At 34.3% G+C, this 25,954-nt stretch overlaps 1 protein-coding gene, 1 long non-coding RNA gene and 1 other non-coding gene across 3 annotated transcripts in view; all 3 read right to left on the bottom strand.

Annotated features, from left to right (window-relative positions):
* Positions 1-25,954, bottom strand: part of LOC126968782 (uncharacterized) — a 559,194-nt gene that overhangs the window by 355,774 nt on the left and 177,466 nt on the right. The gene's annotated exons all lie outside the window — the stretch shown is intronic.
* Positions 1-25,954, bottom strand: part of LOC126968733 (transmembrane protein 205) — a 69,815-nt gene that overhangs the window by 31,746 nt on the left and 12,115 nt on the right. The window lies entirely within an intron of this gene.
* Trnat-ggu (transfer RNA threonine (anticodon GGU)) lies at positions 11,497-11,570 on the bottom strand. The gene has a single exon. It is a non-coding gene; the product is annotated as a tRNA-Thr (tRNA).

Genomic DNA, 25,954 nt, shown 5'->3' with positions numbered 1-25,954 from the left:
AGGCCGTCATAGAATTCATCAAATAACTAAAAATTTAATTTAATACACCTTTACCTTTAATATTAATAAAATGCTATTATGTATATGTGCTACCTATTGATAGGTTTTAAGTCAGTGCCAAGTCCTTAATAAAATAAAACTTCATACTATAAACAGCTTACTTACTGTAATTATTAAGGTTGTCTGGCCACGCGTGTCTGTCCGCTTGGGTTGTTTAGTTCTAGACGAAGCTATCCCGCTCAAAGTCACGCGTGGCGAGTGTAGGTACTTACATTTGGCTTGGCACCGACTTCAAAGCTATCAATATGTAGAACTTACAAATAATAGTATTTTATTAATATTAAAAGTAAACGTGTATTAAATTAATTTTTTGGTTATTATTATTAGATACTTTTCAGTTATTGAAGTTGGTTTTTTTGAACGTAATTTTTTTTTATTTTTTACTTTTTAGTGTCAATTAATAATTATAATATATAATCAACCTGAATGGAAACTCCTAAAAAAGCCTTACACAAAAAACAATTATATCATTGAGGTAAACAAAAATTTTCATAAAAAATGTTTATAAAATGAAAACTACTGGATCAAACTATGTACAATTTTTATGGAACCAAATGGCATCTATTCTGCATCGAAGTAAAGAAAAATAACATAAATCGGATCATAAATCTCAGAGTAATCGGTGTACACACATAAAAACAAAAATACCGATCGAATTGATAACCTCCTCTTTTTTGAAGTCGGTTAGTAAGATAGATGATATTTGGAGTAATAAAATTATATTTTTGTTATTATTAGTAAATAACACACCAATAATATGATGATTATTTTATAATAAGTTCTTGATACCTTTAGATATCTTGCTACCGATAGAATACCTACAACTGAACGCAATAAATAATATTTACTGCTATAAAAACTATAAAAAAGTCCCGAGGATACATACACACACGCAACTGAAAAGTGAAAGGTGCGCGAGAAATGATGCGCTCCAAAAACGTTACTATCCCATTTGATGAGTAGGTTTTACCCTATTTGTCATAAAGGGATATGAACAAAAACCATTGCACCGAACCGTTAAAAATTATCATTAGGGGTATGAGTAATGTATACACATCAGATTAATTTATACAGTACATGATCGATAATTAAACTCAGCATAAAATTTTCATACTTAGCAAGGACCACCCAACAAGCGGAGTTGAGTTTATATTCTCTTCAATTAAGTTGGTATGTGTTCCCCCACGATGTTAATCAACAATACGAGACAGCCAAGCGAAACTCTATAAGAAAAAAGCGATTCACACGATTACATGAAACGTGCAGTCTTTAATAGATTGACAAATGACAGCTATAATCTTGTAAAAAACGGAGATAACCGAATTTCACTACGTTTTAAGCAACTTTCTAACTTAGCCGGATTATACTCGTCGCCATATTGTAATTACAATAACAAACTCATATGTAATTACAATAATAAATTTAAATTATTACTTAGTCCCGTCTCTCATTACGTAGTATTTATATCCTCTTTGATATGAGACATCGATGTGTTTTTATTTATCAATGCTTTTGTCAACTGACACACTGTTAAAACAATTAGATGTAGGTATATATTTATCAAGGAGGCTTCTCCACCAAGGTATATTTTAAAGTAAATATTATTTAAAAGAATATTTGAGATGTTTGTACAAGGAATTATCGTAGTCTGTGTGGGAACAATGAATCAGGCCAATTGACACCTTTGCCACACAACCAATACCTCGGCCATAGTTATAGTCAATACAGCGGATTCGCGTTTTTAAGAATCGAATGGACAAGAGCTGTCAAAAAGGGGCGTCAGAAATGACTCAAAAGAAGCTCACAGAAGACAGAATCACATTGGACAGATTGTACCGACATGTCAAGCTTTTATTTTGAGTAATGAGTAAAGATCTAAAGATGCAGGGAGAAGTGACAGGTTTACCTGAGTAATCTGACATCCACAAAACACAATATCCCCTAATAAGTCCAGCCGTTTGTGTTCTTATTTAAGTATGGACTCAGAACTGTACATCCTATTTAACATTATAGGGTTAAACAGGTATGTAGCTCACGTAATAGAATGTGAATTAAAGAATCATTTAATAAATGGTATAAAAAAACGTTGTATGTATAGTCGCTAAGGACCATATGAACGATTCATATAAATGAGTCTTACTTAATATTTTTTAGTCTAAATTGAAACATAACCTATTATTACTGCACACGCCGACCGATGTGACTTTTTTTTTAATAATCAAAGAACAAGATGCGTCACAAGCCAAACGCTAAGTCCGATCGTGCCTCTCTATCGCTTGTTCCGCGCTCTCCACAATCCAAACGCTTAGGCCGATCGTGCCTCCATATCACTTGTTCCGCGCTCGCCAGAAGCCGGACGCTGAGGCTGATCGTGCCTCTTTATCGCTAGTTCCGCGCTCGTCACAAGCCGAACGCTGAGGCCGATCATGCCTCTTTATCGCTAGTTCCGCGCTCGTCACAAGCCGAACGCTGAGGCCGATCGTGCCTCTCTATCGCTTATTCCGCGCTCACACACACACTCGGCTCAGACGGAACGTGACACTTTTTTGTGCATGCAACTGGCGTTCATCGATTTATAGGACGATAGTTATCACGTCAAAATGTATTATAAAAGTTTTGTAAAAATTTGTCAGTTTTCTTTATAAAAATATGAGATTAAAAAGATATTCGAACAAAATAAAACTAAAAAATACGGCAATAAGGCGACGTCACACGAGCGGTTCTGTTGCAATCAAACAGAAATCACAACAACTATCGAGCAGTACTCATGTTGCTTGTTATCAAACTGTCGACGTGCCGCACTGCACGTGGGCAACGTTTCTTATCGATTTTCACTCGAAGGCTGTGTGTGCTAAATCTGAATGGCCTTTTGACAAACACATAGAAGAATTTAATTATGAAATTGAGGTTTATTATATTGCGCACTCGATGAGTAAATCATCTGATGAGTAAAAGTAAGATTCTGACGTTCTTTTACCAAACTTTGGCACCTGTTGTTATGTATTGACAGTGTACGGGTTAAATAAATACCTTGATAATATATTATGTCACTTCAAACTAAACTAGAGGCAGATTTATTGACTAAGTTCAAGTGGCCGCATCGTAAAATAATCATAATTTTCTCTCAAACGCGTCATCACTAAAAAGTTTATTTTATGTAAATACACGTATTGTTAAATGTACAGAATTTTTTCAGACAATTTTATGAACCTGTTTATTTCAAAAACATTATAAATCCCTGCGCGCAAAAAATTGCCGATCTGAGTGCCAAGTATGAGCTTTTTTACTTATGTATTCGATCGCGTAAAAGTTAACTACAATTATTAGTATGGCGTTGAAAGAGCGCTATGATGTTTTCCTCTACTTTCACTAGATGGCGCTCTTTCGACCCCTTGTTTCCCCTTTCCTCTACATACTTTCTTTGTATAGCTTTGCGAGACAGCATAGAATCAAGTAATTATTTTGAAAAAATTGTTTTACAGTTTAAAGAATTATAAGATATCTGCTAATAAATAATACACTGCTAAGACTTGTTTTTGATGTGCTTGATAACACACCTAATATACAATTTTTTTAATCAATTATTAACATACAAAAACTAATGACGTTAATATTAACTTACTAAAATATCTTTGATGTTAATGTATGTCATTAGACGCATCTAATTGTATGTGTTATTGTGTATGTATGAAGATCATGAAAGCAGTGTCTAAATATTCGATAAAAAGTTTAACAAAAGACGAATAACAATAAGAAAAATTATAAATGTAAGCTATGTTAACTTTAAAACTGAATAAAAAATCCACTAGATTCATAATCTTATCAACGTCACCAAAGCGGCATGGCACGTGATTTATTTATAATCTGTTTTATAAGAAAAAGACGTTTTTGTCGTCAGCTGAAAATAAATTACAGTAATCATATATGACTATGAGTATATATTATTACAGTCTACACATACATATTGAAGATTTTATTCGGTACGCACGGACGAGGAAAAAAAAGAAGGACTCCGTGTCACCCGACATACCAGTGAGACACCAAAACAAGCCGGTAAACGTGTAAATACATAGCCCCACGCATACACTTACACTAATACAAGCCGATCGGCTGCCATTATGAGATTTGCCATCGTCTTTGACAGATCAGTTTGCGTCGCAATAAAATATTTAAAAAATAACGTCGTGCGTAGTGAAAATGTGTAAAAACAATACAATAAACGTATTTGTGGATACATATATATGATTATTTAAGAGAGAAAAAATTGTGTAACTAGTATCACTTGCTAATATAACGGCGCGGAGTCCTTCTTTTTTTTCTAGTCCGTGTCGGTAGGTAGGTACGTAATTTGTTTGTAATAAATGCAATTGAATAGATTATTGATATAAATAAATCAATGCAATTCATTTAAATTTCAAGGTAAAAGCAAAGATGATTTAAATAACTAATAAGAAACGGGACTGCCTAATTCAAAATTGAAATTTAGTTTAGTATCAAACGTGCAGTGCTTTGGCATAAGTTTGAAATAGTAATTACAATAATATGGCGACGTAGTATAATCCGGCTAAGTTTGAAAACGAAACGTTTTTTACAAGATTATTGCCAGCAGCTGTGTTAGAGAGTTTCGCTAGGCTGAATAGAAGTACATCTATTTTTTTAAACTGAAGTCGGTCTCTCTTAATTACTTTATTCCGATGAGAGACGAAAAAACATAACTGAAACTCAATTACCTATTTTAAAATATCTTTAAATTATCTGTGATTAAAGCAATTAACATTTTCGTCACTAAGGTGACGTGGTGAATGTTTAGATAAGTCTATAAAAAGATGAAAAGAAATACGACGCACATAATCGAAGACAAATGTGCTTATTTTCCGATCGCAATGAATAAATTTCAATACTTTGCCAAAAAGACTGGGCTTCGCATTTGAAAAACAACAAAAAACAAAATCTCACCCAAGCTTCAAGACGCGACTTGAATCAGACTTTGAAATATTACCCAAAGACGAATGACTCGAGCCGCCCCAGTCATGACCAATAAAAAACGCAGTCAGGTGGGTCTGTACTCTAAGGCAGTATACAAACTGAACTACATATTATTAAATTTTATAGATTTTTAGGTGATAAAATTTTATATCATAATAGGTATATAATGTGAACTCTGTAGCTATTTATATGTATAGATACACGTTAATACTACCTAGTACCTAAGACATAATTAATGTAACAATTTTATACGTGTAATTCTGTTGGTGGTTCGAATAAAAAAAAAATAAAAAATGACCATAGATGCTAGTCCTTCAGTCGACCAAATAGTTTCTTGTCAGTGTGTGTTGCTATTTCCGTTTCCGTGCTATTCTACGTTTGTAGAAAGAACAATATTGTAAAAATCTTGCAACGATGCCTTTGACAATTAATTAAAAAATAAAGAATACGGCTGTACGGGCTTGAACCCTTTGCCTATCCCAATAATGGACGAATAAACCAAAAAAATAATAACGAATGTCGCAAACGTCAGAAAATTTTAGGAACCAACTTCACCCTGTTACTTTTAAAATTTCACTCATAATTTTTTCATAACGCGCCTAAATAAATATAACTTCAAAATGAATAGTGTGTCAGTCACCTAATGATAATTGTAACACAGTCTTCAGCAATTTGTCTTCGGACATGACGTTTGAATTCAACTGTGTGGTTTTTATTTCAGTTTTTCAATAAAAATTTACATTCATGTAAAATGTATTCAATTCATGAGAGTTTGTGAATTACGTTTTATCGTCAACAAAGTATTTCAATGAAATTCTCTACTTCCTGTTTGATAATATATTGACTGTGTAATTGACGTAAATTTTACTATTTGACGTTACATAAAAACAATAGTCATGCATTTTCTGCTAATTCCTCAACTGAGATAAACAATTAATGGAAAACAAATACAAGGAAACGTCATAAATTTAAGGAAGGTTTAATGTCAATAACAACTCACATCATGTTATGTAATAATAAATATAATTTTATTATATATCTATATATATAAAAATGTATTTCTGTTCGTTGGTCTCGCTAAAACTTGAGAACTTGGCTAATTTTGGTCTTGAATCATTTGTGGAAGTTCAGAGAAGGTTTAAAAGGTGAATAAATATGAAAATGTGCGAAATTAAATAAAAACAACAATTTTGTTTTTCATTTGATGTGTCCCCCGTCCTTTAGAAATCTAATTGAAACAATACTTTAAAATTAATAACTAAGTAATTAGAATCTTTATATCTTTCTTACTTTCTCAGGAGGTAAAAAACAAATTAATTTTAGCTACATATAGTTGGTAGAATTAACTACAGTTGTTAACTATGATGGCAATACAACGTTTGCTGGGTCAGCTAGTAATATAATATAATTTTATGAGAATACGCGAAAATGTTCCTTCGTAGAACAATAATAAATTACACAAATTAACGTTGCGTGCGAGCGTTCTTCCACTGAGCCATCCGTTCGAGTGACGTAATGTAAATCGTGATATCTTTGTTCAACTCTCTAGTTGTGGCTATGGTTATCAACTGTAAAGTAGATTCTGTAGATGATACAGTTGAGTTACTTTGGCGTAAATATAAATAAATAATGTTCCAATACTTCGTGATTAAGAAATGTGTCTTAACGGACACTGTACTTATAAAACAGTGAATTTTCCTAGATGCTACTCTAGCAGATTTTTTTTTTTTATGAAAATAAGGGACGAGAAGAGCAGGAAGTTCAGCTGTTGGTAATTGATACGCCTTGCCCAATGCAGTGCCGCTCAGGATTCTTGAAAAACACCAAAAATTCTGAGCGGCACTACAACTGCGCTCGTCACCTTGAGACATAAGATGTTAAGTCTCATTTTCCCAGTAATTTAACTAGCTACGGCGCCTTCACAAAACACCGAATTCGCCGAAACACAGCGTACACATTACTGCTTCACGGTAAAAATAGGCGCCGTTGTGGTACCCATAGTCTAGCCGACATCCAAAGGAGCCTCCCACTGGTGAAATAAGAGATCTCCTATCCAAAAACGAACTATCCGAAACCATCTACCTATGAGCCTTCGAGACAGAGCAACTACATCACGGTCTGTCTGTGTGACGCACACGTCGCAAAGAATCATCTCTCCAGTACGTGTTATTTAAATATTATCTCTGTCAACAGTGAGAGGCAGTCTAGAGGTTATTTGTAAACAAAACATTCTTATTTCCCGCTTAGTAATATAACTAATGAACTCAAGCAAGTGAAAGAAAGCTCATATGAACATAATATTATTATTATATTTAAGAGATTTTAATGAATATTGGGAATCCGCTTCTCCTTTCAACAAATAACTCATATAATTTAAAATTTTATTATTGACTTGAAAATACTTTTGAATCGTCAATTAAACTTCAAAGACTACCCACATTTTTTTTAAATGAAAATAAGGGACGAGACAAGCAGGATGTTCATCTGATGATAATTGCAACGCCTTGCCCATAACAATGAAGTGCCGCTCAGGATTCTTGAAAAACACCAATAATTCTGAGTGACTCCACAATTGCGCTCGTCACCTTGAGACATAAGATGTTAAGTCTCATTTGCCCAGTAATTTCACTAGCTACGGCGCCCTTCAGACCGAAACACAGTAATGTTTACACATTACTGCTTCACGGCAGAAATAACGCTAAATATATTAATTATAACAATTCGTATTCACTGCTTTTGTTGAGGAGTTTCGTTAAGAAATGCAACAATAGTTTTTGAATTTATTGTACATATATACTGGGTGGTTTTTTGAGAAGGGCGGTGATGGCCAAGTCGGAAACTACGAGACTTAGAGAAAAGTCGTGAAAGGAGCCATGCCCTCGATTTATTAGAAAGCAACAACTGCATATTGAGTTTTTTAAAATTTCTTGAACTTTTGACGGAAATCGACCCGAATGATTATTCAAAGAAAATACATCCTGTATTATTGAACCAGTGGATTATGTTACTGATAAGCAACAAACTTTGGAAATATACGATAATCGTATAATTAATTATAATAAAATTTATATAATAAAGTAAAGGTCAAAACAATTAAAAATTAATTAACAATTAAAATAATCTTAAGGCAATAAACTTACAAACAAAAACTTAATAATATCACTGGGCAAAAACATCGTAAAGCTGTATTAAAAACTGAGGTATAATCTTAAATTTTCATATTTTTCCTTTGAAGTCCTTGGCTTTGCATTTGTAAGAACAGCTGTGAATTGAATAATAATGTATTAATATATATCTTAGATTAAGGATTGCTCTCCGCTGCACTCCAACTAGATACCGTAGGCGTAGTCGGAAAGTGCGGTAACTTTTACTACGCCCAAATGGGCATAATCGAGCCAGTCTCGAAAAATGTGTGACTTGCAACATGTTCTGTTTAACTGTGCTAATAATTGAAACTAAAGTGCCGGGTTGCGTAGTAAATCTGTGTAAAAATAATACTACAAAATATAAGAAAGACACTGGGATCACAATATATCATCAGTATTTTGTATTTTATTAATTTCAATGTAAAATAACACGAAGCGTATGTTACAATATTTGAAAGATGCCATTGAGTGTCAAGATGACACGCACTCGAGTATCTAATAGCTGACGTAATTAAAAACCTATTTGTAGTATCTAGTTGGAGCGCAGCGTACACCAATCAGGGGCGTGCATTAGTTTTCTAGCAAGGTAGGCACTGTGGATTTAACTAGTCGTAGTTGAGCTTTGAAACTGTGCTTTGAAACTGTGTGCAAAACATTAAAGTGGATATGGGCGGGACATATGCTGCGAGACAAAACCGAAAAATGGACAAAAATCATAACAGAGCGGTATCCACGAGAATGCAAAAGAAGCAAAGGGCGACAAATAAAACGATGGGAGAATGACCTTAAGAGAGTGGCTGGCCCAGAATGGATGAGAATGGCGAGAGAGAGAGAACGATGGAAGTCTTTGCAGAAGGCCTATGTCGAAGGACAAGCTGTTAAGAAAATAGTAAGTAATTAGTTAAGGATATATATTTAAAAAATGTTATTATTAGAAACAGCAATTAAGGCTTATTTTATTTAGTTTATTATTAGTTGAGCTTTGGGATATGAAAAGATTGCTTACCGTATGTATTTAGTATCTAGTGTAAGGAAATTTTATTTATTAAATTAACTTTAATAATAGTGCTATATTTATTTAGGTTCTTAACCAGGTAGGCACTGCCTAAATGCCTGTATGACATGCACGCCCAGGGTCGGATTTAAACTTAATGCCGCCCCTGGGCACCGGAAAAAAATCCGCCCTAATACTGTAATTTTACTTTAACATATAGTTTATATATTTTATTTTTCAAAACTAAAATAACTAATTTATTGCAGAAACTTTATTAATGTTATATATTCTAAAACATGAATAAATATTTGTTATTTTCTAACTTTTTGTAAAATTTGGCACTAAGGGTGACCCATAATTATATTACATCAATTCATCTAAACGTTGAGCAAAAAAAAAATTACGCTTTCAAAATTTTTCAATTGCCCTAAGAAATTCGTCGCCCTGGGCACTTGCCCCAACTGCCCATAGTGTAAATCCACGACTGTGCATTACCTGAATATAAGATATATCTATTAAATCGATACAGAATATAGTATGTAAGTAACTATTTGACTGATAGCACTGAAATCGTTTTATTTTCTTAGTTGTTTTACGATTAAATGATAATGCCATATTTTTTTATAAATTTACATAATCATATTCTGAACTAAAGTGCCAGTCACAAATAATCTATATCAGATAAGAATAAAATTTATAAGGGGAGGTGTGCCATGTGGGTGTGAGACAGCAATGTAACACCCACCTTAACATAATTGGAATCTATAATTTATAATTATTTACAGGTCAAAAGTACAGACAACATATAAAACTATACTATAGCTAATATTTTTTTATGAAAATAAGGGACGAGACGAGCAGGATGTTCCGCTGATGGTAATTGATACGTCCTACCCATTACAATGCAGTGCCGCTCAGGATTCTTTAAAAATTCTAAACGGCACTACAACTGCGCCCGTCACCATGTGACATAAGATGTTAAGTCTGATTTGCCCAGTAATTTCACTAGCTACGGCGCCTAGACCGAAACACAGTAATGCGCACACATTACTGCTTCACGGTAGAAATAGGCGCCGTTGTGGTACCCATAATCTAGCCGGCATCCAGTGCAAACCGATGAATATAATTCTCAACCAGCAATAGCTTACAATCTCAACCAGCAATAGCTAAAAATCTCAACCAGATATAGCTAACAATCTCAACCAGCTATAGCTAAAAATTTCAACCAGCAATAGCTAACCATCATTATGTATCGAATTATTGCAATATCGGTCATCGCGTGCAGTAAATAAACGATACACTAAACAGACACGGCCCACGTGGCTGTTGCTAACTGCAGTAGTTATCGTTTTATTGACCAATGACTGTCTGTCGGTTTTGTATCACTACGCTCGTTGCGTCACACAATTGTATTTGAACACGTCTCATTGAACTATTTATTATTTTTTAAGTTATAGCCAATGACGTTCTGTATATATTTAAGGACATATCATTAGCAGTGTGTGTCAGCTCCCTCGATGTCCATGTTAAAAGGACGGATATCGTAACAATGTTAAGACTTCGTTCCGGGCACATTCCATCAAATAAATTTAAATTTTTAATGAAAAGATCGATTACACAAAATTGTATAGACTGTGGAGACACAAGAATCGATGATCTTTTCCATCTTATGATGGAATGTGTACGGAACGTTTCAGAGAGGCCGAGACTCCTTAAGAATAACTACAATGTGGGTATGTGTAATAGCTTACTAGCCACTCCACTATCAAAGGCCGCGCGGTCGCTCGTAAAGATGTGTTAATAATCTGTTTGTAATTTTTTGGTTATATGTGACTAAACCCCAACAAAAAAATAAAGAATTAAAAAAAAAATCATTAGCAGTCTGATAGCGGAACGGGAAAAGTGTGCTTAAAGACAATGTAAGTGTAAGCACACTTTTCTCCTTAGTCGTTTTAAATGTTTTACATTGCTGCTTATTGACCAAGAATATTTTAAACAACTGGATTAAATTTGGCATTGAATAGATATACCAGCGGTAGTTTCTTATGATAATGTAATTTGTGCCATGTTCCATATTTCGGCTTTGTTTTTATACGAAGTGATCTGTCTATAAGTTTAAAACGTCATTGGTTATAACTCTCACTTCTGGGATTAATTACACAATTTAAATTTTGATGAACAAATTTATGAACGATGCAGGACTCGAACCCGCGACATAATTTGTACATTTCACAATATGTCATGTTTTTAAAGTGATAACCCTCACTTCTAGGATAAATACACAAATAAAATTTGAAAAACAAAATTTTATGAACGATGCGGGATTCGAACCCACGACCTCCGGCGTACCGTGCCGGTGCTCTAACCAACTGAGCTAACCGTTCGAGTACCGCCTCCTTACAAAATTCTGTTTGCTTTGTTCAACTCTTAGGTTGTGGCTTCATCTACAGGATCTACTTTACAGTTGATAACCTGCTCAACCCCAATATTTGCATATTAGGAAATTGACTTGAGATGTCGCTCTTATAAATCTAAACAATATGTTATGTTTTTAAAGTGATAACCCTCACTTATAGGATTAAAACACAAATAAAATTTGAAAAACAAAATTTTATGAACGATGCGGGATTCGAACCCACGACCTCCGGCGTTCCGTGCCGGTGCTCTAACCAACTGAGCTAACCGTTCGAGTACCGCCTCTTTACAAAAATCTGTTTGCTTTGTTCAACTCTCTTTGTACATTTCATTAAATTTACGCTCTTCATATTACAAATGGATATATAAACATAATATTTTATGTAATTTTCTTGACTAAATTACAATACAATTGAAATAATGTGATAAATATAATTATTATGTTAACAATAATATTTATCATCAAAGCCGTCATAATCTACGGATTATTAGGTACTCTATGTTTTGATCTTTTTTTCTCTTTTCTATTCAAATTGTTACCAATCACATAAATTTTATATTTTCTTTATATAGAAGTACGTGTTTATATCTCTCATATAATCTATCTGTAGTTGGTTTCACAATTAATAATTAAGGTTCATATGTATTAGTTGAATTTAAATATTTTTGTATTACTGTTAATTGGTCCTTATAAAGTAAATAAATGTTTCGAAAATATGAAACTCCGACCTGAAAGTGTGCGTTTGGATACAATTTCGTTTGGAAATAAACATTACCTGTAGGAATTAATATAGTATTGTGATATGCTTTGAATGTATGTATCGAGCAAATTACGAAATATGTGCCTTTTGGAAAAACACTGGAAAAACCACGGACTAGTAAAAAAAGACCTTTATGCTAGTGTGGGTATACCATTTACACAATTTTTTCTCCCTTAAATAATCATATACCCACAAATCCTTTTATGTTAATGTTCTTACACTTTTTCACAACGCACGACGGCATTTATAAAATATTTTATTGAGACGCAAACTGATCTGTCACAGACGATGACAATTCTCATAATGGCCGCCTATCGGCCTGTAGACTACTACAGGCCGATAGTGTAAATACATAGCCCCACGCACTAGCGTGGGGCTATGTATTTACACGTTAATCGGCTTGTTTTGGTGCTACACTATTATGTAAGGTGACATGGAGCTATTTTTTTTACGAGTCCGTGGGAAAATCTTTATTTTTTGACAATATTGGTGTCAGAGAGCGGTAACTTTCGTTGGGTTAAAAGGCGTTGCACTCGTGATTTCTTAAAATTGTGAATCTGGCATAGTACCTATAGTACATAAATATTGGTACACATAAAAAAATATATATTGTACTTGCTGACCTTGCAAACGTTGTATTGCCATATATATCTATATAAAAAAAGTGTGTGTGTACTTATGTATGCACGCAAGAAGTTATACTTCTTTGGCCTAAAAAAGCAAAAACCCTTAAAATATTTATTCCTCGTGCTCTTCTACGTTTGTAGAAAGAACTTTATTGTAAAAATCTTACAACGATGGCTTTGACAATTAATTATCAAATAACGAATTTGGCTGTACGGGCTTGAACCCTTTGCCTATCCTAATAATTGGTGAAGAAACCAAAAAAAAATAACGAATGTCGCAAACTACTTCACCCTGTAAGTACTGCTGCTTGCATTAAAAGCGAGTTTTTTATGTATTCTATCTATGCATAATCCAATAAGAACATTATGCAGAGCGTCGAAACCAGAACGACAAACAAAAGCGACACGAGTCATTGCACTTACATAGTAACGGTCGATTGTAATTGATTAACAACTATTGACTTTGACGTCACAGTGACATGAATTTTAACTGGTGACTCTGTTTTTTTTTTTTAATTTATTGCGTGACTATGGACGTTACTCCTTCAGTCGGAATAAAAAAGTAATTGGTTACTCTGAAATCACAGTAACACGGACTAGAAATATCGTCGAACATTCGGATGATATTATGATAATATCAAATCAATTCAAATTAAATCGTATAATTCGTACTTGAACGTAGGATCACGTGATGTTAAGGGATTAACTTAGTATTTAAATTAAAGATTAAACGGAGGCTTTTTTTAAGACCAGCTGATTGCCCGCGACGTCGTTCGCGTACATTTTGTTACATCTTGGGGCACATTATTGAACTTTTAGTAAGGATTCCTAATATTTTTGAAAATGTAATATAGCCTATGTCACCCGGGGATAGTGTAGCTTCCCAACAGTGAAATAATTTTCCAAACCGGGTCAGTAGTTTCGGAGATTATTCAATGCAAACAAACAATCAAATCTTTCCTTTTTTTATTATTAGTATAGATGTCAACGGAATTTCCATTGCATATTGGCTTTTCATAGAAACTCCGCATTATAATTTACGTCATAAGGCCTTACTTAATCTTGGGAAAAACCAAATTAAAATAAATTTTAATAAACTTACGAATTCACCTATCACTTAGAGTCCAGTGACCGTCCTATGTCTGTCAAGGTGTTATATCTCGTAAACTGTTAGACAACTAAATTTGACAGAATGTTTAGTTATTACTATTCCGCGATAACATTGACAACCTGTATAGCCGAGTGGTTAGCGATCCTACCTACTAAGCTAGAGGTCCCGGGTTCGAATCCCGGTAGGTGCAAGCATCTATATGATAAATATAGATGTTTGTTTCCGAGTCATGGATGTTTAAATGTATTTATGTATGTTTATATGAATTTATATATGTTTAAGTAAGTATATTGTATTAAATATATCATTGTCTTGTAACCCATAACACAGGCTATATTTGCTTATCTTGCGGCAAGATAATTTGTGTAAAAAGTGTGTCAATATTAAAAAAAAAACAACAAATAATAACAAAAAAATTGTGGTTAAAAATTGCCGCCATCTTAATAAAAATAGCGGCCAAATGCGAGTCGGACTCTCCCGTGAAGGGTTCCGTAGTAGTAAGTAACTTAATATAAAAGTTATATAGAAAGGAAAATGATATTAAATTATTAAAATGGAAAAGGTAAAAAACACTTATGGGTTTGATAAAAAAAATATTGAGTTTCAGTTCTTAGTATGGGGCCATCCAATATTTATTGTTTTTTTTTTTCCATTTTTGCATGAAAATGTTAATGCGGTTCACAGAATACATCTACTCAAATTCAACAGTATACTTTTAATAGTTTTGAAAAAAATTGGCTGTGACATACACGGACAGAACGACAGACATCCGTTCCGTTTTATACCATTTGGCTACGGAACCCTAAAAAAGTACATCATCATCATCATAATATCATCCGGAACACGTCCACTTCTGGACAAAGGCGTCCCCTAAAGATTCCCAACCCCAAAAAAATAAAACTTATAAAAAATACATAGTGCTAGTCCTGTGGTACGGAACCCGCCAGTTTTTTATTCCGTCTTCCTGTCAGCCGGCAGTATGTTGAAGTATTAACACAGATAATGGGTAATTCGACAAGATCAAATCATTCTGCGCCCGTCATTGGTAGATATATATTATATTTCTATCCAGTAGAAACTACCATATAACAAGACTTATCTTAAAAAAATACTTGAATAATCTTAGATCATTAATACGTCTAGATGGACTGTGACAGCTGTGAAAACGTGGAAAAAATTGAGTTTGACAGTTAATCTCTATTTTGAGCAACGCACACTAACGCAAAGTGACATTCAAATCGCGAGTGCAATACTTAGCGTGTCACGCACACTAAAGTTATAAACCTGGCCTGTTTTCATCGGTTGTCTAGCAGCAAGAGGTTCTATCTAGATGTATAAATGATATAAGTGTATAATTATATTTGAGTTCAAATAAAAAAATGTGTTTTTATGTAATTAATATATTTATGTGATACTTGCAGGTGCCCCGCAACTTTGTCCGCGAAGAGAAAGGGTTTTTAAAAATAATAAGCAATTTTGGAATTGAAGATTATCTCATGTGTGGGAGGCTCTTTGCACAGGATGCCGGCTAGATTATGGGTACCACAACGGCGCCTATTTCTGCCGTGAAGCTGTAATGTGTAAGCATTACTGTGTTTCGGACTGAAGGGCGCCATAGCTAGTGAAATTACTGGGCAAATGAGACTTAACATGTCTATATATCTCAAGGTGACGAGCGCAGTTGTAGTGCCGCTCAGAATTTTTGGGGATTTCAAGAATCCTGAGCGGCACTGCATTGTAATGAGCAGGACGCATCAACTACCATCAGCTGACTGTCCTGCTCGTCTTGTGCCTTATTTTCATAAAAAAAAATGTCCTATTCCCGTACCGGTTCCCGTTTTCGCTCAAGTTCCCAACATATTATTATCTTTTTTCGAGGCAGATTCCTGTCATGGCAAACTAAACCTACATACTTATAGCTCATCGACGTGAATTTCAGTTTTTCACAAATTCCATGGGAGCCATGGACTTTTACGGGATAAAATGTAGCCTATGTCCTTTCCCAAGCTCTAGTCTATCGCTGTACCAAATAACAAACAAACTCACATTCACATTTATAATATTAGTAGAGATTAGTTATGGGGTCTGATGACCACATAAATACCATCGAGTGATCCCCATATTAGTCTCGTCAATACATCCGTCATGAGATCAATGTACGACGCCGTGCGCCAATATCTTTTTTGACAAGTGACATTTTTGTTGTGAAAGTGATAATAGAATGATCGATCAATTTTAATCCTGATTAGATTATAGAAGATTGTTGAACTGACTGTAGGCGATTTTGGTCACTATTTACTCACAAATATGGACGATAATCGAATGAGTTATGTTGCTGTGATAACGGAGATGGGGATTTCTGGGATCAAATTGGCTTAGATTTGGCTTAAGAAATGGTTTTGATTGTCTATCTTCACAAATAAGCCCAAAACAAGATATACAAAATGTTTGACTTGACCTTCCCAAATCGGCAGCACCACCAAAACCAAGTGTGACACTTATCTATCTTCTGTCTTCTTCTTTATATATATATATATATATATATATGTCCTAATATATATAAATTACGTGACACGTTGTTTGTCCGCAATGGACTCCTAAACTAATGAACGGATTTTAATGGGGATTACTTCATGGAATGTAGTTTGGTCCAACTTGAGAGATAGGATAGTTTTTATTTCGATTTGGGACTCATAATTATTTTTATTTTCAATATTTGTTTTGTATGGACATACGAGTATTCTCTATGAGAGAATTTAGTGACGCACGGTTTGAGTTCCGCTGAAATGCTCCCTGTTGTTATAATGAAACAATTTCATTATAACAACAGGGAGCATTTTTTACGAAATATTTTTTGATGTTTTGAAATATTATTGGCAAATTCCTATAAAACAGTATTTTTTTTATTATCTACAGAGCAACGTCTGTATGGGCAGCTAGTATATATATATATATTATAATGAAAATGGTCTTTGTATGAGGCTCAATCACTGATCGTATCGACATGAAACTACCACGATTCGATACGAAATTTATCCTAGATCGTTTATGACTACTTATTTTTTTATCGTTTAATTTATTTCCTTTTAAAATTCGCCCAGCGAAGCGGGCGGGAACGGCTAGTTTGTTTATAAGATGGTTAATTTTACATGGTCTTATAGCTTGTTTCAATATCTTTCTGATACATTCACTCAAATCATCCTAATTATAAGCAATCATTTGCTAACATGTAAAATAATACGCATTGACATACCGATCTGAGGTTCCGAGAACGCAAAGGAAGATCGCTAATACTAGATGACAAATTCAATCCAAATACTTCAAAACATGTGATGAAACATATTAAACAATAATAGTATCAATCGTGACTATTCGCGGTATAACAATCAGCTGATTGCATATTATATTGCTACATCGCCTCACAGTTACATAACAGGAGGATTTTAATAGTTTACTGAAATGTTAAATCAAGGGTTAAGATTGCCGATAGAATAATAGTTAATTTTTAAATATTATTTTCAATAATATATTTCTCAAACATAAATACCATTTCAACAATGCACAGTATATACACATTGAAACTTTTCACTAAAACATTCAATTTCACTTATAATATATACACAGCACTAATGTTGCACAATACGTCAGCTGTATAGCTACAGATACACTGCTTTAGGCATTTTGGTGACGCGAACTCGTGTAATTTCACCCATCCAAAAAGTTTCTAACTATATATATTTATATTTTTAATTATTTATTTATAAAAAAGAAATTTTCACTTAAAAATCTACAATTTTCGGGAGAAGATCGAGCAATTGTAGTAAATAAAGTATAAATACCTGTTCAAGGTTTACACAACATATTGTGTTCTTTTTTGTCGCGGTTAGCCTCCTTACGTGTGCCAACTAACAAACAAAACAGTAGGAATGAGATATATGTTCAACTAATCAAGAAGAAGGGCACGAAAATTGTTGAAACTGTGTCAGTGTAATAGCTCTAAAGATTAAAGATTGGTCTCCGCTGCTCTGCAACTAGATACCGCAGGCGTAGTCGCAAAGTGCGACAACTTTTACTACGCCCAACCACGCCTTTTAACATTTGTACCTGGTACATCTGTAGTGGTTGTGAGGGTAGGGTATATATGTTATGTAATAGGTATTATAAGTGTTTTGTTGTAGAATACGTTTCTCTTTTATGGCTGCAGTATGGGTACCACAACGGCGCCTATTTCTGCCGTGAAGCAGTAATGTGTAGGCATTACTATGTTTCGGTCGGAAGGACACCGTATTTAGTGAAATTACTGGGCGTATGAAACTTCACATCTTATGTCTCAAAGTGAGGAGCGCAGTTGTAGTGCCGCTCAGAATTTTTAAGTCTTTCAAGACTTCTTAGCGGCACTGCATTGTAATGGGCAGGGTATATCAATTACTATCAGCTGAACAACTGTCTCGTCTCTTATTGTTATAAAAAAAAAAAACATAATACTTCTATTCGTTAGAATGTACACACTGTTTTGGTTATATATTTTGTCAGCCATGTTGTTGGCTTGTAAAACCGCTCGTGTCTTTAAGAAGTATTGTAGTTACTTCTAGAATCTTCTAAACCGCGACATCATGTTTGTATATGTCAAAACAGTACAAAAATAATCCGAGATAGTTGTATCTCAAGTATACGATAAGACGTCGAGTAGAGTTTGCTGTTCTCTGATTGTTAAGAAAATATTATATTATTACGTTAAGAATTATTGTTATAAACTAAATTTAACGTTCTGAACTTATAATTGGAAACTATAAAAAGTTTCTTTGCTTTTCAAATACGATACTACATGGGTATTTTTTTTTAAAAAGTGTCTAAAAAAACCGGTATCGCTCAAGTGATTCCTCTGGTGATGGAAGGGCACATGGGAGGCGTTCATCAGGTCGTCATGGTGATTATCATGAAATGTAAGCTAAAAATTCTTCTACGAGCAGGTCGTTCAGTTGGAAAGTAAAAGATACGCGCTGCCCATTACAATGCAATGCCGCTCAGGATTCTTAAAAAACCAAAATTCTCTTTCATTCTCTCTCAAAAAAAAAAATTCTTCCAATACGAGAAAAATTAAAAAGTGTTTATAGGATTATATTATTATGGTAGCACTATCCTCCTTTTTGAAAGGAGTCGATATTATACCGGTATGGAAAGAACGCCGAGCAAAGTTAGTTTCTGTTCAATTATCATAATATAGAAAATGTAATTTCGCCTTTCAATTTAATAGCCTTCTTGAAGCGAACGTCTGCGAAAGTTTGTGTCGTCAGAGCGTCAGATTTTAGCGTTACACAAGAACGTCAGATTGAGTAACGTTACACGATATAATGTACAGGTATACCGAGTGTGCGTCGCCTTCTATCTGGCTTTCACGTGGCTGGCGCGGCTTTCTTTCTCTTACTCTACTCTATGCATCCACGCCAGTCACCAGTCAAAAAGCACGTACACCTTCCTTAAAGGCCGGAAACGCTCCTGTGGTTCTTTTGGTGTTGCATGTATGCGGGTGGCGGTGACAACTTAACACCTCCTTTTAGAAAAAAAAGAAGCGCTTGAAATTTGGGTATTCGTTACGGTCAGTTTCTTCGTTTATCCTTCCTGTCACTTATAAATAAACCGTGTTAAGTCAACGCTTAGTTCTTCGACAGGTTGAGATCTATAGAGCCAGACTTTGCTCAGACTTTACTCACCTAAAACTTAGTTGAGTGTGAGAAAACGTGAACTAGAGTTTTGACTGTCTCAGCATAATTTCATGTGTCAAATGACTAGAAACACGAAATCAAAGATTTGATTTCGTTTTTATAGGCATTTGAAACCTGAAATTATGCTTAGCTTAAGCTGAGACTTGCATAAAAAGGCATTTAGTTTCTCTAAATTGATTCCTTTAGAATTAGTTTTGATGTCATTTCTAATATACTAGACACTACTACCGCTTCGGAAACAAATGGCGCTCTGCGCTATTTTTAATCAAATAAACAAAATTGTACTGTCTTTGCTATTGCTTTAACACAATAATAATCTAGTCCCAGGCTGTCCGATCACTCAGATAATCAGCTGTGGAGTACGATTACGACAGAGCCATTTTTAATAAAACATTTAAATTTATTAATAGATAATTCCTGAACAGTGACTTTATTATAAAAGTGTATACATTTACCCTTAAAGCTATTATGTATCTTATGTGCATAAAGTCAAGTTCGCGTTTTGTGACACTCAGCTAAGTTTTATGTAAGTAAAGTCTTAGCAAACGGATTAATCTTATGCGGGGCCCGGGGGCAAATTCTTTCAATGAGCCTTTGGTATATACTGGAATTAGTCAGTTACCAAGAGTCTGACGTGGTTGTCTCAGTAGGAAGAATTGTAACGTTTCACGTTTTTGCCACATGAAGAAATTCAATATCTTAATAAGTTTCTCTCAAAAAATTATGCTCAGACAGAGATGCGGGGCCCCCTTATGCGCGGGGCCGGTAGCAATTGCTTCACTTGCTATGTGGCTAATCCGGCACTAAGTCTACACTAAGTATCTCAGCCTTATTTCCTGATACAATAAACTGTAATCGCTATGAAAAGTTACATTTGAGTATCGTGCCTATATCTGTACATATTTTATCTTGATACATTGAGGATGTACTTTAGTTCCTGGTCGGTCCTGCCGTGTTTCATATGTTGTACGTGCAGTTTGAAGATTACTCCACAGATTATTTCAATATCGATAAATGTTTATGGTTATGCGGTAGAGTTAATATCCAGGAAGTCAATGGTTTGTTTGAAGATAGATAGCAATAGATAAAAGTTTTGTATTCGGTCCATTTTTTCAAATGGCAGCAGAATCATATCACTAATACAAAAATCAAAATGGATCCGAAAAAATGAAATGAACTTAGGCGCGTGACTATTTATATTATCAGGATTCTGTACCTCAAAAGGAAGAAACGGAACCCTTAAGCGATCCCTTAGTTGTCCGACCGTCCGTCTATCTGCCTGTCAAGACCCTTTATCTCGGGAACGCGTGGAGTTATTGAGTTGAAATTAAAAACTACTAAAAGGGTATTTTCCGTAGTCCCAGAACTGTGACATTTGGCAAATGATACCGTCTTAAAACAATACATTTGAAATTAAATCATAGACATTAAATCGTATAATGGTTGGCTCAGTTGGAAGAGCGCTCGGAAGGAACACGAGATGTCCCGGGTTTAAGTCCCGCATCGATCATAAGTGTTGTTTTAAAATTTAATTTGTGTAATTTATCCCAGAAGTGAGAGTTACCTATTTTCTATCTATATATATATATATATATATATATATATATATATATATAGATAGAATGAAACTATCAGCATTCGATGCGAAATTTATGTTAATAATAGATGGTTTATAGCTACTTATTTTTTTTATTGTATTTGTAATAAGATGAATAAAATTTAATTTATTTCCTTTTAAAATTCGCCCAACGAAACGGGCAGGAACGGCTAGTCATTTTATAAAAAAATAACAAATTGAATTAAAACATTTTTTTTTAAATATATAAACTCTCGTTTATTAATTAATGACACGACTAAGAGTTTTTTTTCAACGGTGGGCTTGTCTTTAATGATATCATACACTTGAAACTGCATTATATCGATATTTTTCATTAAAATTATCATAATTTTACTTTTGTTTTACTTTTAAATATAGTTATTATTATATTTCGTCATAGCGTGGGAAAGAAAAACAAAATTAAATTTAAAAGTTATATCTCTTGGAAGCATCGGGGTCTCCACGCGAGTATTGCAAAAATACCGGTATTCTACTTCAATTACCGAAAAACCAGTTTGTTGAAACTAATTGACCGCTGATAAACAGCGTTAACAGGTAAAACAGTTATTTTTGTAAGGAAGAATAGGTCACATGATGTTAAGTGATCACCTAATCAGTTACATAATTCAACTTAGCGTGACTTAGATTAGTTTAAGTTATCACTTCTGTCGGGCATCGCAAGACGCACATGTTTTTAGGGTTTCATAGTCAAATGGCATAAAACGTAACTATTACAGATTCGTCATGTCTGTCTGTCTGTTCGTGTATGTCACAGCCACTTTTCTCCGAAACTATATATAAACTATATATTCTGTTAACAGCATTAAGATTTTCACACAAAAATAGAAAATAAACAGTAATTTGGGGGTTCCCCATACTTAGAACTGAAACTCAAATATTTTTTTCATGAAACCCGTTTGATGATTGACATGGTTAAATTAAATTATTATAAAAATATCATTAACAGTGATATAAGTACCTCTTTTTGGTTTCAATCAATAAATAAGGAGTTAATAACTCTATCGTTTAAGTCGAAATAAAATGCAAGATTGCTTCTTACTCAAAATAAAATGATAATTCATTATTATTTAAATGAAAATTAAATGTTTTAATTAAACTATAATCTATAATCTTGGTAATTAAAAGTATGGAAGTTATAAATCGTAGTAGGGTATCTCAGGATAGGCCTTCAAAAATTATATTGAGGTTTCTGATATCATTATTACTCTAAACTGAATAGTTTGCCCGGGAGACACTTCCAAAGTGGTACAAAATTGTATCCCCCCACCCTGTAACTTCGAAAATAAGAGAATGATAAAACTAAAAAATTATATGTTGTACATTACCATGCAAACTTCCACCGAAAATTGGTTTGCACGAGATATAGGACGTAGTTTTTTTTTAATACGTCATAAATCGTCTTGTTGATACGGAACCCTTCAGGAACGAGCCCGACTCGCACTTGGCCGTTTTTTTTAGTACAATACGGCTATTTCATACTGTAACCTTTAATATTACGAGATATTCAACGATAACTGTTGTCTGTTGTCTGACGAGTCTGAGATATTGTCGGTATTTATTTGAGTTTTTCTTAACTTTATTTTTCTGAACGAATGCCAAGATAATTAACGACGTAAAGACATGAAGTATCCACAATATTTTTAAATAACGTTTCGCAGATTATTTTCAATTGCTCTTCAATATCACGAGTTCATTACATAAAATTGGCAAACATTTGACATTACTCATGACTTTGCCTCAGTGGTATACTGAGTAGGAATGGATATTTATGTATTCCTATATATCTTATTCTTTCTTGGGGCAGATAAGTCCTCAAATGGCGACCACGTACCGGAAAACACAGTGTTGGTAGGCCCCCCACAAGATGCACCGACGATGTGGTCAAGATCGCCGGAATACGTTGGATGACGGAGGCCTTTGTCCAGCAGTGGCTGATGATGATGATACAACGTCATCTTAATCTTAATATATTTCTTAATTACATATATATAAATCCAGTGTCCTGGTGTTTCCAGTGAACTCCTAAACTAACGAACTGATTTTAATGAGGATTACTTCATGGAGTGCATTATTTTTATTTCCAACTAGCTGACCCGACAGACGTTGTTCTGTATATAATATATAAAATAATGTTTTTATATGAATTTGCCAATAATATATCATAACATCAAAAATTACTTCGTAAAATATGAACCCTGCTGTCGTAATGAAATTGTTTCACAGCAGAACTGTCAAACCGTGCGTCAATAAATTCTACACATCAAAGAAAAAACAAATTTGTTGTTTTTATTTAATTTAGCAGCATTTTCCTATTTATTCACCTTTTAAACCTTCTCTGGACTTCCACAAATAATTGAAGACCAAAATTAGCCAAATTGGTCCAGCCGTTCTCGAGTTTTAGCGAGACTAACGAACAGCAATTAATTTTTATATATATAGATGATTATGTTATGTGTTAAAGCTCTACAATCCAAAATGAAGGTAGTTGCAAGTTGGACATAAATATAAACAGCTTTTTGTAGGTCATATAAATCAGTTTGCTAAATGAGAATGTCCTTAGTTCCTGGTTCTGATAAAATAAATGAGTGTCAATAAAATTTTAAGTGCTTTGTAAATGGGACCAGCGACCATGGACACTTGAGATTCGTTTCTAATATTGGTTTTAATGCGTGTAATGTTCAATGTTATCATCTGTGTTATAAGAGTTAATTAGTTAGTTAGTTTTTCTTTTAACTTCCCAAGATTAGGTCTGAAAGAATCTAACGGCCTTACAAATAAATTTGGAATAAATTATACCTTTAATTTTATGAAAATTAGGGAAGAGGTGAGCGGGACGTTCAGCTGATGGTAATTGATACGCACTGACCTCTACAATGTAGTGCCGCTCAGGATTCTTGAAAAACCCCAAAAATTCTGAGTGGCACTACAATTGCGCCCGTCACCTTGAGACATATGATCTTATGTCTCATTTTCCCAGTAATTTCACAAGCTACGGCACGCCTAGACCGAAACATAGTAATGTTTACACATTACTGCTTCACGGTAGAAATAGCAGCCGTTGTGGTACCCATAATCTAGCAAAGGAGCCTCCCACTGGTGAAATAAATCAAGAATACGCAACATGTTTAATATATCGCTTACAACACTGTCAATACAATGATAATTCTGAAGTTTTCCAAATGTCAAGCAATCGTAAGCGAGAGGTGTTTTTGTAAATATTTTACATATTCTTGGTTTATTCTCAGGTATAAATTTCGAGTCTTTCAATAGCCATCTGAAATACTGTCCGACTGTACCACACTCATAACAAAACAAAGTCAAATTGGCTCCGTAGAAGCTGGCTGTCATAAATAGAGCACGGCAATACTTCAAGCCGGTCCACTTTCTAGCGCTCTACAAAGCCCAGGTCTGGCCACATATGGATATTCCTGACACCTCGCACCCCAGTATCATTTGCCCATCAAACCATTTGACCTCGTGCAATGCAGAGCAGCTCGAATTGTCAGGGACCCTGTGCTCTGATCACTTGGCGTTGCGTAGAGACATCGCTTCACTGTTTCTTCTACCGCATTTATCACGGGAGTGTTTCGATTAGCTTTTTGATCTCATTCCTGCCACCGAATTACACTCGCACGATACGCAAGAAATTACAATACCCATCCCCACCACTTCGATGTAGCGCGTTCCTCCACAGTACGGTTTTCAAGGATATTTCTTCCACTAAGAACTGTGGAAAGAGCTTCCTTGTGCGGTGTTTCCTGGATGACATTCAAATATACGCGTACACCTTACTAAAAGGCCAGCAACGCTCTTGTAATACCTCTGGTGTTGCAAGAGAATGTGGGCGGCGGTGATCACTTAACATCAAGTGAACCATACGCGCGTTAGTCCTCCTTTTCCATAAAAATGCCCAAAAACAATACCCGCTGAAGTCCTATGTTTCTCTCACGCAAACTAAAGCGTTTTAGATCGTACATATTATTATATTCGAATGTTGTCTAGAGTTTATATTTAACAAGATATAAATTTAAATAAAGCAATTTTTACACGCTTCTTTATTAGCTTCACCTGTATGTATGTCTGTTTGTAAACAACTCATTTCAGCGCGATTTTGGCGAATTCGGTCAAACTGCGTAGATTTATCGAGGACCGATGACAATACATTAATTTGATAAAACTATTCCATTTTTCTATTTGCAAAATAAGGTTTTTGTTAATTTATATATTTTTTTCATCTATCATCGACAGCGCAGGAATTGATGTTTATTTTAAATTTCACCAAAAATCATTCCAACAAACATTCTTTACACTACTATTATTTTATTAAAGGTTTAAAACGCGTGTAATTATAACTGTGTTTTAACTTTAGATTCTTGCGTAAAAGTTACATTTTATTATTATCTTAGTTAACCTCAAGTTTCGCGGACTTTCCAGATCAACTTTTAATCCTTTAAAAAGTGTTTTATTAGGGTTCTGTAGCCAAATGGCAAAAAAACAGAACACAAGGTTCGTCA

This window comes from Leptidea sinapis, chromosome 16, assembly GCF_905404315.1.
Source record: "Leptidea sinapis chromosome 16, ilLepSina1.1, whole genome shotgun sequence".
Taxonomy (NCBI): Eukaryota; Metazoa; Arthropoda; class Insecta; order Lepidoptera; family Pieridae; genus Leptidea; species Leptidea sinapis.
Note: the sequence above shows the minus strand (reverse complement) of the source record. Positions and strands in the feature narration are given on the sequence as shown.